Below are 13,102 nucleotides of genomic sequence, written 5' to 3'. Positions count from 1 at the left end.
GAAGCTTGTGGCAGATTGCACACATTTTATTCCGGTATTGTTTTTCTCGCAATATCTCTAGATACACAAAAGATCTACAGGAAAGTCAGAAAGCTGAAAGGAATGGGCCCATTTTTCAGTCATGGATACAATAATTACTGTTGCCAGTCGCCAAGCTACAAATGACTTCAGCTTGTGACGTGAATCGTCTTGCACAAAATAATAGCTGCTCAATTATACCCTGACAGTCTCAAATGATGAGATATTAATGATGTGAAGCAGGGGCTGCCAAGTGGCTTGTCAGTCACTCTTCTTCCCCTCATTTTTCCTCTGAAGGCATAGAGAGGCATGGAAAGAGAAGGTGGAAGTCACAGCTGTTTGTGTGTATTTGTGAAGCCCTGTTACGGGCATTGTTACACTACTCTGAGATATGCCTCATCCGAGATCCCCAAGTGTTTGTCGTTACAGCTGCTGTGCTGAGAGAGAGCAATGCACTAAAGCTGTAACTGTTTGCTTTTCCTTCAGTCTCTCCAAGGATTAGAGAAGTCCAGGCCATCTTTGAAGCATGAAAAAAAGAAAGTAGTTCACTTTTTCTAAAAGTGACGCATTCATGTTGAGCTCCAATGAAATGTTGGGTGAGAACTTATTATTAGACGAGCAGTTTAATTGCTGTGGGACTGTGCCTCAGCTGACCGTTGGCTAATTACGAGAGGAACAATGGGTTGAAGATGGCAGACCTCTGCTGTGCTGGAGATCAAATGCATAATTACCTTCATGGGCTGAAATTGTTTGCAAACCTGCAGATTACTCTTGCGAAGGGGACACATTAAATCCTCCTGCTGGGCACATCAGGGTCATTTTCCTGTTTTACACAAGAGCACACATAATGTAGAGAGTGGTGACAGTGTCATGCTGTTCTAGGTTATTTTAAAGGTTCATTATTTTATTAAATGTGCCAGACCGCCAGAAAGTAAATGTGAGAACTGTGCATTTTCAAGGTAAGGCATTCAGTGGCAGTTTTGTAGTCAAATGAATGAACTTCCTTCCATCCGTTTATCCAAGTCAGGAGATTCCCTGGATGGGAAGCCTGTCCTTAGCAGAGCACACGAATGCACACACCCTGTGACCAATTCAACCAAAGATGTTACCAGAGACTAGAAGTACTTCACTGGAGGCTCCAGTTCTCCTCGCCACATGTTTTTGGACTGTGGGAGTAATTCTGTATACCCAGGGAAACTCCTGCAACATGGGGACACTCAGAGCTGTAAGCAGGATTCAAACTCCCAACCGTGGCGGTGTGAGGTGATGCTGCTGCCCACAGAGCCTTGATTCCAGTTTGTTAAGCAGAGAAAGACTAAGCTAGTTAAGGAGCTACATTTACATGTATAGTCAGCACTCCGTATCCGTGGATTCAACCAACCGCGGTTCAAAAATAATAATAAAGAAAGTAAAACTTGAATTTCCCCACGCCGAGCATTATGCTGAATTCTTGCGAATGAAGTGATGTGTAGGTATAGGAGAATGAATTTGTATTTTCGCTATTAGTAATTATATTTTCTATATGTAGTACGATGGCTGCGTGTGTACTGGACATGTACAGACTTTTTTTTTGTGAATATTCTCTAAGCAATACAGTGTGATAACTATTAACGTTGCATTTACATTGTATTGGATATTATGATTAGTCTAGATACGGAATATATGTATATGGGAGGATGTGCGTAGGTTATATGCAAATAGTATGCCATTTTATATAAGGCATCCGCGGTATCCAGTAGGGGGCAGCGTCCTGGACCTGGTCTCCCGCAGATACAGAGGTCTGACTCTATTTTGCAGACACAAAGCTATGTACAGGCAAGACAGATAATACATCACATGCAGACAGCTGTCAGAGAGCCACCTAAGGAACTGGGGCAGCTTGGCTGAGCTCTGGTTGCTCTCACAATAGGGTGATGCTCCACTGCCTTTACCGCGAACATCACCACAGTGCAGGGCTGCATGTTCCCAGTCGCTCCTCTGGTATTTGGGCCACTCTATCAGGTTATCAGGACTTTACAGAGAATAAGACATGTCTTTGACGTAGGTATCTGTAATACTCTCTCAGGGTGGGGCTGGGAAGAGAACCATGTGACATGGGGGCGTGAGGAAGGAATGGGGACCAGAGTATTGATTCATTTGGCAAACACTGTGGGGAGGGGGGTGCTTGTTTTGGCACAAAGGGAAGCACCTAGGAAACCAAAATGGGGATACAGTGGGTTGCAGGTCTAGGTGCATGTGCAGGGTCTAGGTGCATGTGCAGGGTCTAGGTGCATGTATTGTAATGTACCGGAGAGACACCAACTGCCAGAAACAAATTCCTTGTGTGTGCCACACACGCACTTGGCCAATAAACCTGATTCTGATTCTGATGTGTTGGGGAACAACCCAGCCAATAGCGTCACCCCCCTGTGCTGTGTGTCGCCCACAAATGCTTAGACCAAGGGTGGGCAGTCTTATCCGCAAAGGGCCGGTGTGTGTGCGGGTTTTCGCTGCAACTCCCTAATTAGATTACTAATTAGAGGACAGATTGGCTGAAGAGTCCTTACACCTGGGTTTGAACAGCTGACCTAAAAGTTATCCCAAAAACCTGCATACACAGCCTTTTGTGAATAAGATTGGCCACCTCTGTCTTAGTCGTTACCTTGAACAATATGCCTAACATGCGTTTACCCATAATGCTTGTGAAGTCTTATCAAGGAACACAGGTCTAGCAATGCATCTGTTTTGTTTCATTTTCTAAAAACCTTTCATCATACAGGGGTAACAGAATGATTGTATGACCCCCCTGGGGAAGATTTACCCCCCCACCCCCTGCAAAAACATCCCACCTCCCTTTCTGCAGTCTCTGTGCCCCCATCAGTGGGAGTGCCAGGCAGCATCTCTATAAGCGTGGTTCTGTGTCTGTTTGGCAGCTGTTCTGTCCGCTGGATCCTGTTGGCTGCTCATTTGGTGCCCCTGAGGGTCAGCAAAACAGTTTGGTTTTAGGGCTATTGGCCATCACATAGCACTCTATATAATACTGGCCTTTGTAGGATTTTCTCATATTCAGCACTGAGGATTTTTTTTTTTCAGGGTTCAAACATGGGTGCTGTCAAGGTATGAAAGTGATGCATGGTGCATTTAAACCTATATAGTTGTTTATGATTGTGTGTGTGTGTCCGTCCATCCTGTGATGAACATGCATCCCATTCACATGCACCTGTCTCATGTTACGAGCTCCCTTCATAAGCTGAATTCTCACTGGTGACCTGGACTGGGTAAATAGTTATGAGAAACGTATGGACGGACGGATGGATGGATACTAACTCCTTTTTAAAGGACTGAATTCATTAAAATGCATCTCTTTGGTGCTAAGCTCACTCGCAATTCTGATTATTGCAGTATTTCCTTAGCTTGTGAGGGCACCAGTGGATGTCTGAAAGTAAATGTGCCTTTTCAGTGATTATTATCAGAAACATTAATGGTAAGAATCTGAGCATGTATGTCACAGAGCCAACACCTTGGCAGCCAAAGAATCACACCCATATTCCCTTTGCTGAAATGACCTTCTGATGGACGACCCTACAGTATATGTCTGCCTCCAACTGACTAAGAACTTTTTTGCCTCCCACTCCTAAAAGCAGAAATGCATTAATTTGTTTTTTTTTTCCAAATGGATGCTTTTACTCTGCATGCAGCCAGTTTCACTTTTCAAAGCCAGACCTTTATTAGGCAGGAAATTTTCCTGCTTTGCATAAGCTGTGGTTGGCTTTCACACACATCGTAAAAGCTATAATTATAGACCCCTCGTGAAATTATACCCATTTCTGTAGTGATTGCAGCACTTGTTCCAGAATTCCATTAAAATTTTAAAAAACAAACAAACCAACAAGGCTACTATGAAGCATGACATTATTTTTAGTCCAAACTGATTTGACAGATTTTTGAAGCATCAAAAACAAAAATGCTGTCAAAACAGAAAGGCACTGAAACTGCATTCTGTCTGCAGTAGTTCTAAAACACTCTAAGTATGTCCCTTGCCTACTGATTGCTTCTGACTGGAAAGATTAGCCTTTGATGGAGTTTCTTGTGTTTTGTGAAGTAAACTCTTTTGACGTGTAACAAATACAGGTCTTATGAAACTTGTGAAACTGAAGTAAGATCTTTATTTTTGTAGTACACATAATAAAAATTCTAGCCCGTGTCTGCATTAGGCAGCTGTGCTGGCGTCGTGCCGTGATCTCAGCTGTGCAGAGGATTACCGGGTAAATCGGCCCATTACTACTACCGAGTTGCTCGTGTCCTCCTCTTGGACTGATGGGTGCCATGAACGAGAATCCCAAAGTGCAGTTATGTCTTTTGTTGTGCCCAAACCTGCTAGACTTCCTTATGAGTTTGTGTTTCAGCCATTATATTTTAAATGTGATTTGAGATATGAAATATTTGCAATGATAGCTGTAGGTTTTCATAATCGTGCATCTTTGGTAACTGATTATCTAGTGCAGGGTCACATTGGGCCTGGATCCTGTTCCAGGAGGTGTTGGGCAGGAGGCAGGGGACACCTTAAATGGGATACCACATCATTATAGTACTAATGATGAGTCAGGTTAACATAATAGTAGCTAAAACTATTTAATTTAGCACTTATAGCCCTACAGTTCGGTACATAACAGATGTTTGCACATCTTCCTCTTTGGGGAAGTATTTCATTTTATTTTTGACTGAGGTACCTGTATGTTTTAGTAGTTACTATCTTGTTAGCACATACTGTACATAATTGGTCTGAGTAACTAATGGCATGTGTTACTTGTCACAATTTAATTCAGCCCCATGTATCATTTCTGTATGCATTGTGATATAAAGATATGGATTTGTGCTGGTTTAGGCCCAGTATGGGACGTGCAGAAGCTGTAGCCCTGTTGCACTTTAAATGCACCTGAAACCCGGCCGCCTGGCTCAGAATGAGTGCGTGATGGACAGATAACGAGGGTGAGCTGTGAATACGGGTCTGTCAGTGTGGCTGAGCAGATTAGAGTGTCTATTCCTGAGTTATAACCATCCTAAGAGAGATACACACCAATGTTTACCTGGCTGAGTGTCTCCTGCATTTCTCCCTGAAGTTAGCTGTGGTTTGGAGGGGCTGGATGTGGCCTTAGTTCGTCGGTATGTTCTGTGGCGTGATTTCCACACCACCAGGCACTCTGGCCCGTGTTCTGCATCTGCAGGCTAATCTCCAGCATAGGGCTGTGGAGGCCTTTCCAGCTTTGATCTCTCACAGCTCTTGAAGAAGCTCAATGCTCCCCTAAAAAGCAGCTCTGGAATCAGCAGGACCCCAGACGTTCCTCAGATCTTTGACGGTTGTCAGCCTCATCAGGCTGGCTCTGTAGGTGGGGCACAGTTGTGGGGGAAGCATCTTTCCCGTGGGGGGGTGTGTGGTAATACTGCCAATCAAAGTCACGAATTACAATTACAAATCAAACTGGAATCAAACTGCGACTAGACTGATGAAGATGGGAGGCTGTCAGTCCCTCTGCCTGCTCCCTGTGGTTGTGACTGTATGTGGGAAGGTGACCCTAAGGTGGTACTCCTGAGGATGTTCTCCATTTCCTGAGAACTCCATGATTTTTCTTTGTTGGCTCTGACGTCTCCACTTTTGCTTCAGGAACAAAAACTGAAAAAAAAAAAAAAAAACTTTGTGGGTCACAATCCAGTTATAATGCAGGTGCATATTTAGTAGGTTAAACAGTGGCGGCTGGTGAAAAAAGTTCTTGGTGGGACTGACGGACCAATAGATTTCCCTTCCTAGTCCAGTATAAGCATTCAAATGAACAGTCAGAAAATGACAACAATTTCACAATCATAATTTAATTTCCTTCTCAAAATCAGTAGTTTCACAGATAAAGTAAATTAACAATGTACAGCTACAGTTATTTCAGGCTTGCTGGGTCCCAGCTCCTTAACGTGGATTTTTTTCCACCATTATCCTTCTCGCAAAAGGGTGATTCAGTAACGATCTCACCGAATTTGGTGGAAGCTGCCCCTCAACTGTCATCGTCGCCATCATCTCTCTCTGACTGACTGACCTGAGAGCAATCCAAAACTTTCCCTTCTTTTCTGTAGCAGGGGCGAAATTTCCTGCGCCCCAAAACCATTTAATTTGGCGATGCTAATAGGCCAAATTTTTATTATTTTCGCCTAGCAACCATACACGATTGGCTATTTCGCTGCACTTCTGGGGCGCTTTGATGAGCGCCCAAGAAGAGAAATGATTGGTGGAAATCTGTCGGTGGAACTTCACTGTTGAATGAAAGTCAGTCGTTGGAAATGTTATTTAAATAATTCAGATTGCATGTAGGCACACACTATTAAGTAAAACTGACACTGATAAAAAAATATATAAATATTTTTTTATTTTTATATATTTTATATTCCCCCCCACATCTGGGAGGGCGGCGCCCGAGCGCCCATTATGTTATGGGCCAACCGCCACTGAGGTTAAACATTATCCAATGGCATATCAGTCAAAAAATTTGAATCTAAGTGATTTAAAATGTATTAGAAAACATTTTAATTAGAATATCAAACACACGCTTGTAATTCTTCCCTGTATATGCTTTTAGGTACTACGGAAGCCCTGAACCGCATTCGATGATTTTTTTTTTCCGGAGACAATAAGTCGTTATTTCGACATAATAAGTCGTTATAACGAGATAGTAAGTAGTTATTTCGACATAATAAGTCGTTATTTCGACATAACTCATGTTAAGCTTTGCACCAATATTAAAGAATGCATTAAGTCATGCTGATGCACTAACATCAGTAGTTTACTTGGTACACCAACGACCCATGTATTTCTGGGAATTTTACATAGTTTGTGCTTTCATTCCAAGTTAACCCTTACTGATGTTAACTTTATGTATTAATATGCTCCATGTCGTTCTTATCGTTTGTCATAAATCGCCTATAAACTTATATTGTGTGTAGCATTTCATAACATTTTATATTCCACTAATTCGTTTCTAAAACATTGCCTGGGTAATTCATCTACATCCGAACTGAAAATCAGAATAACATATTGATCGATGAGCCAGGACAGAATTACGTCGCACGATTACGTTGGTGCAGTTTGACCCGTATGTCTAATTATCGGGCTGCTGTTTACAGTGCACAGACAGAGTGATTCAGTGGTAAGAACATGAACAGCCTTAACCGCGACGAATAAACCCTGCATGTCATGCTTTTCGAACATACAGTACGCACTCAGCCGACCCATTAGGAAATACCGTAACTGTACTGCCCCACCCACATAATGAACTGATGAACAACCAAAATCTGACTTGACCCCCAAAAAAAGCGTTGAATCCTAAGTGATGAAATCCATACCAGTAGATCTTATTTAATCCACGATAAAAAAAGGTAGACCCTAGTATACATTTCAACGTAGGCTACAGCAAAGCCATAAAAAGTTACCAAAACAAAGTTGTAGAAACATGAACATGTAGTGAAGTGAAAGTGATTATTTGTTATATGTGAAACACACCAGTTCACAACACTCTGCATTTGACCCACCAAGCGAAGCAGTGGGCAGCTATCAATACAGCGCCCGGGGAGCAGTGTGTGGGGATGGTACCTTGCTCAAGGGTACTTCAGTGGGATTCAAAATCACGATCTTCCGATCAAGGTGCGAATCCCTTAACCACTAGGCTACCAACTACTCCCTATTACCGCATTGCAAGAAAGCTGTAACAAAACGGTAGCTTATAAGACTATTTTAGACTATTATTAAGTGGTTTACTGTAGAAAATTACAAAAAGAATCCACAGTTCCATGATTAAACTCTTTCCAACGCGCTATGATCGCGACTTCTTGAGCAAAAAGCACGGTCACTGGATATATGCGCTTGATGCTGACAGCACATGGCAGACTATAAATGTATTATAATTTATACATATCATTATGTCGAAATAACTACTTGCTATCTCGTTATAATGACTTATTATGTCGAAATAACGAGATAATATCTCGTTATAACGACTTATGTCGAAATAACGACTTACTATCTCGTTATAACGACTTATTATGTCGAAATAACAACTTATTGTCTCGGAAAAAAAAATCATCAAATGCGGTTTAGGGCTTCCCTAAGGTACCACCTGCAGCAATTGTCCAATAAAATTGTCAATTTTTTTCTGCAGTTAAGGGTTTCTTGAAACATGTTATAGGTAAGTCAGAATTCCGGAAATATGCACAGCAATTTGCAAGCAAAGGAGGCTGTGGGATCCTTGACGTTTATTTCCCAGGTGATGTACTCACTTTTGATTGACATCTAATCAGTACATTCATCTGCAGAGTGAGAGCTCAACCCTGGTGTCCTCTAAACTACTAGATCAGTGTACTTTAAGGGCAATTACTGTCAGCCCCAGGGAGGACCATTAATACCTTGACGGAGCAGCCGGAAAGTAGTGGTTTTAACCCTCTTGCGTCTCCAGCAATTGTTACTTCTAAATTACCCATAATCCATTGTGCTTTCTTATTTGCCAAAACGTAAGCTGCCGGCAGAGTCCTGGGTAAACTTCTCCTTGAAATCCTCCTAAATCCATTTGTTAATGGAGGGTGCTGGAGTGGATGGTGCTTAGTGGTCAAACAGTTAAATTAAGGCTGACGTTCCCCCTGAATGAACCGCCGGCCATGTTTTTGCTGTGATACTGTGACACACCAGTGATGTGGATTTCAGAACAGAGGTGATGTGCAGGTATTTGATGGTGTGCACATCATGGTGTGCGTAAAAGGCAGGGAAACACTGAGTGACAGATTTGCTGTTTGAAACAGGAGATGCATATTATCCCTGTCTTTCAGCTGAAAGCCAGCTACAGGCCATATCCATGGAGCTATTTATACAGGTCCATACCATCATTAATATGAAAAAAATAAAACATCTTTTATGTTCAAGACCCATGAATAATGGCTAATACAGTTGCTACCTCCTTAATGACACGCTAAAATGGCCTCTCCGAAAAAATTTCATTTTTTTTTTCATAGCTTTTATGGTGAAGATTTGGCCCTCTGTGAAAAATAATTGCCCATGCCTGGTTTAAAAGATTCAAAAGCAATACTGTTATGAGTTCACCATGTGCTGCTTTGGATGAGCTCCAGATTCACCGCAGGCTGGTACTCGGTAAGTGTACCTACTCATATTATTTCTATGCACTGTCAACCTGATCAATACTATTTCGAGCCACGTTCTGTAGAACTACCCTATGAACCCATTCCCAGTAGCTTAATAACACCGCAGGAGGGTCGTGGATATTTTTTTTGGGGGGGAGGGGGGGACAAGGTCACATCAGCACCTGTTCTTTAAATGTTAAGCTGTGTGTGATTTTCTTGCCTAATCCCTTTTTGTAATGAATTTGAATCGTGAGTGTAATTCTGTGAAAGGCATGAGCAGGAACTTCATCAATTTTCGGTTCAAGTAGGATAGCAATGGCCTTTGTTCAGTCCTTGATCAACCTTCTTCATCCTGATAGTATCTGTAAATATTTAGCTGTGTAAAATAGGCAATCGTATGAATTGCATTTCAGCAGCTGATCTAAATTCAGGAGGGTGAAGTGGTCTTGGCATTGCTTTCTTTCTTTTATTTCTTCCTTTTTCTCTAGTTTTGGGTTCCTGTTCTGGAAATGTCTTTTGGGCAGCCACGGTTATGTTTGTGAAGGGGGTTGGGGGGGGACGTTTGTGCCACTGGTAGTGCAAACAAGTCGACAAAACAGCAGGATTTTAATGTGCTACATTACACTGTTTTATATTCTGTGTTACCATTAGCCAGTAACGGAGCAGATTGTATTCCAGCAGGAAATGAGGGGGGCTGTATTAATGGTGGTGGTGGTGGGGGGGGGGGGGGGGGGTAATTGCTATGTCACAGCCACATTCACATACTTTCAAACATCACCATGTGTCTTGGGGGAAACTAGAGAATTGGTAGATTTGTGAATTTTTTTTCAGTTTATCTAAGCTGTTGTTTTTTATAGTCAAACCAAGGAATAGGAAGTCTTAATGCTCAAGAAACTCATCTCCCATCTGTCCATCTTTCAACTGCTTATCCAGTACTGGGTCATTGGGGGGGGAGGGGCCATATTTAAAGCATTTTAAAGCTCTTTTATCTGACTGTGTTGTGTCTTTTGAGAGAGTCAGAGCATCCCAGCTGCAGAACACTGAAGATGCATGATTAAAAAGAGTGTCTGTTTATTTAGATTTTACACCAGATAATTAACATTAAAGACGTACCGTATGACCACATATTGAGAGGCAATACACAGTTTAGTAACAAGTATAATGGGAGTGAAGGTAACAGAGTCCAGCTGCAAGCTGGACATGGGCAATTTGCTTCAAAATGGGACACTACTAGGTCAAAAGAATCTGTTTTTGTCCTTCCACGGGTCAGTATATTATCACAGAGTGGAGTGAGATGCTGTTTTTGTAAGCATCTTCACACAAAGTGAAGGCGGGATAAACGTTGGGACCTGGAATGAAATGCAGATTTGGGCACCACACAGGTGTGAAGAAATGGTCACTGAACTGCTATTAAACAATAAAACGCCCAGATGTACTGTTACGACTTTACTCAGCTCTACTTGATAACTGGTCTGTATGAATATATAGTGTTACTATCTCCATTCTTTTGCCAGCCCACAGCAAACTGTGAACGATTGCAGCAGAATCTTTCATTTTTTTCCTCGCAGTCCATTAGACCGAGATTTCACAACCTTTCCAGCTGCGCAGTCCTGCTATTCCTTATGTATTATGTTGCCGGCCAGGAGGGGTGCACTATTGGAATTAGGTATGGGCAACATTGGCAGCTGCTTAGGGTGGCATCTTGCTGGGGGGGGGTTGTGACATTTGCTCAATCATTCTATCACTGATTTGCGTGTAAGGTCAATGATCGTGTGGGTGAATTAACCTTGTTGGAGTGGCGCCCTTCTAGTGTGTGAGTTAGGCAGGCTGCCCCTTACTTTACTTGACTCAGAAGTATGAGATGGGGAGGGGGAGGGGCTGGGTTGACCTTGGGTCACCCCACTGGAATCCCAAGTTAGAGGGAATGAGGGAGTCTGTCAAGTCGTGGCCCTCTAATTTTGTACAGCACTAATGAGATTAGTAAAATCAGTTTTAAATTTATTATTCGTTTGCATCATTCCAAATGTCTTAATGTCAGGGATGTGAGAAACACATAATATTTGTTGGAGGGGGTTGGGGGAACGCTGGGTTTGCCCGCAGCACCATACTAGCTGGGGGGTGCTATGAGGTAGCCAGTTTATTTAGAGCGGGTGCTTTAACTTACCTCCTTTGGTAGATAATTGGGGGGGGATTCCTCGGTTGTTAGTGGCTGATCAGCAAATGAATGTCTCTGCTATGTGTCTGACTTCAAGACACACAAGCCATGTTAACCTATGTTGGACAAAAAATTCATTCTAAATGAATACTACAAACAACAAGGGTTCCAAAGTCCAATTCATGACTTCATCTTTTTCTGTCAGCAAGACAGTTAAAACAACAGATTTGCTAAGTATAGGTCAATGGCAAATTTAAATTTTTTTTATTGTAAGGCAGAATTTGATAAAGCAGGAAACGTGGGTTATGTGCGAGAGTAAAACAGTAAAAAAAGAAAATTTTAATAGTAAAAAATGGCATTCCTCAAACCTTTACATTGCAAACATATTAACAGTATCATAAAAAAGAAATACTCACCACTAGATCTGAAATGAGACAACGGCAATGATCTAAAGCATCAAATGTTAGCTTCACTTCTTCAATGTCAATTGGACTGCATAGAAGCTACAGTCCTTTTAAAACAGGTTGCATCAAGATATTCTGAAAATTATTTCATTATCACGAAAAACAACATTAAAAAATTATGTTTCATTGCTTTTGTTGGCTTTGGCAATTTACAGATTTTACAGACATTTTAAAAGAAAACAATAAAGCAGTTCTTTGGGGGGGCGTTGTGGCAGTCATTGTAGGAGGGGCTATAGCACCCTCAAGCTCCCCTTTAGGGCTAGGCAATAGGGCAAAATATTTCATCACAATTTTTTTTTTTCATATCAGCCGATACTGATAATTATGACAATATAATTCAAGTCATTATTTCTTTACTTCAGGGCTCAATTTTTGCTTAAAAATCCCTCGGAATTGCCCGTAAACATATCCAGTAAATGAAAAAAGGTGAGAAATCTTAATGGACTCCAAAGTAAAATCAGTGTTTAATAAGTCATACAAAAAAGTTTTTGTCACAGGACGTAACACTACAAAACGCAGACAGTACAGTTTGTTGCTAGGTTTTCTTCTTTGACTGCCTCTGTGCTCGTTCAAGGGATTAGATTTGACTTTGCTGTCAGAGTAGTGAAAAATAAAATGCTGTGTCCCATTTTTAATCAAGATGAGATGCCATTTGTCCTGTATTTCATTAGATTGGAAGCCCTAATAGCTGATGTTTGTAACTGTAAGCACTTGCCTTCTGGATATTTCAGTGAATTACAATGCTTCAAGCGGTGAAGTAAGTTCATTATTTTTCCAGTTTTAGTTCACACAAGCAGAATTTGCTGTACTTTTTACCTTGTTCAATATGTCTTTTAAAAATAAATAAAATGATGTTATGGCTGCTGAGCTGTCACTTTCGTCACCGACGCTTGAAGCTTCCTCTGAAGAAGCGCTTATCTCTTCCATGATATAACCAAAACAGTAGCATTTACCATGCTCCACTAACTCAAACAACCTTCCAGTGCACTTGTTGGGCAAGGGTATCCGTTCGTAAAACGCTACCATATGATTGGCTGGATTTGCGTTCATTTCTGTGATGAAATATACTGATGTGCTATTGTGCGATGCTCCTTATTGACAGTTTATCAGTCTCTTGTTTTTATATCGTTAAAATTTTATATTATGATAATTCGAAATACCGTTTATATCGCTCAATCCTATCCCCTCAGTAAATTTTGCAGACGGGAGAATTTTCACGGGTGACGTTCATGTTTGTGTCCATACCCTGGCTCATTACGGACTGAACTGTGTTCCCCAGGTGTGAGCCAGTACTTAGAAACTCTGCATTAGACTCTGCATT

General features: G+C 41.6%; 1 protein-coding gene and 1 long non-coding RNA gene across 2 annotated transcripts in view; one reads left to right on the top strand and one right to left on the bottom strand.

The window, feature by feature from the left end:
• The window catches only part of LOC111842551 (zinc finger protein 385C), a 146,249-nt gene that overhangs the window by 32,176 nt on the left and 100,971 nt on the right, over window positions 1-13,102 (top strand). The gene's annotated exons all lie outside the window — the stretch shown is intronic.
• Window positions 2,632-6,239, bottom strand: LOC111842553 (uncharacterized). Its single transcript, XR_002837929.2, has 3 exons — window positions 6,017-6,239; window positions 5,085-5,668; window positions 2,632-2,973 (listed from the first exon to the last, which is right to left on the bottom strand). It is a non-coding gene; the product is annotated as an uncharacterized lncRNA (long non-coding RNA).

The sequence above is a fragment of the Paramormyrops kingsleyae genome, chromosome 5 (assembly GCF_048594095.1).
Source record: "Paramormyrops kingsleyae isolate MSU_618 chromosome 5, PKINGS_0.4, whole genome shotgun sequence".
Classification (NCBI taxonomy): Eukaryota; Metazoa; Chordata; class Actinopteri; order Osteoglossiformes; family Mormyridae; genus Paramormyrops; species Paramormyrops kingsleyae.
This window is presented reverse-complemented; position numbering and strand designations above follow the sequence as displayed.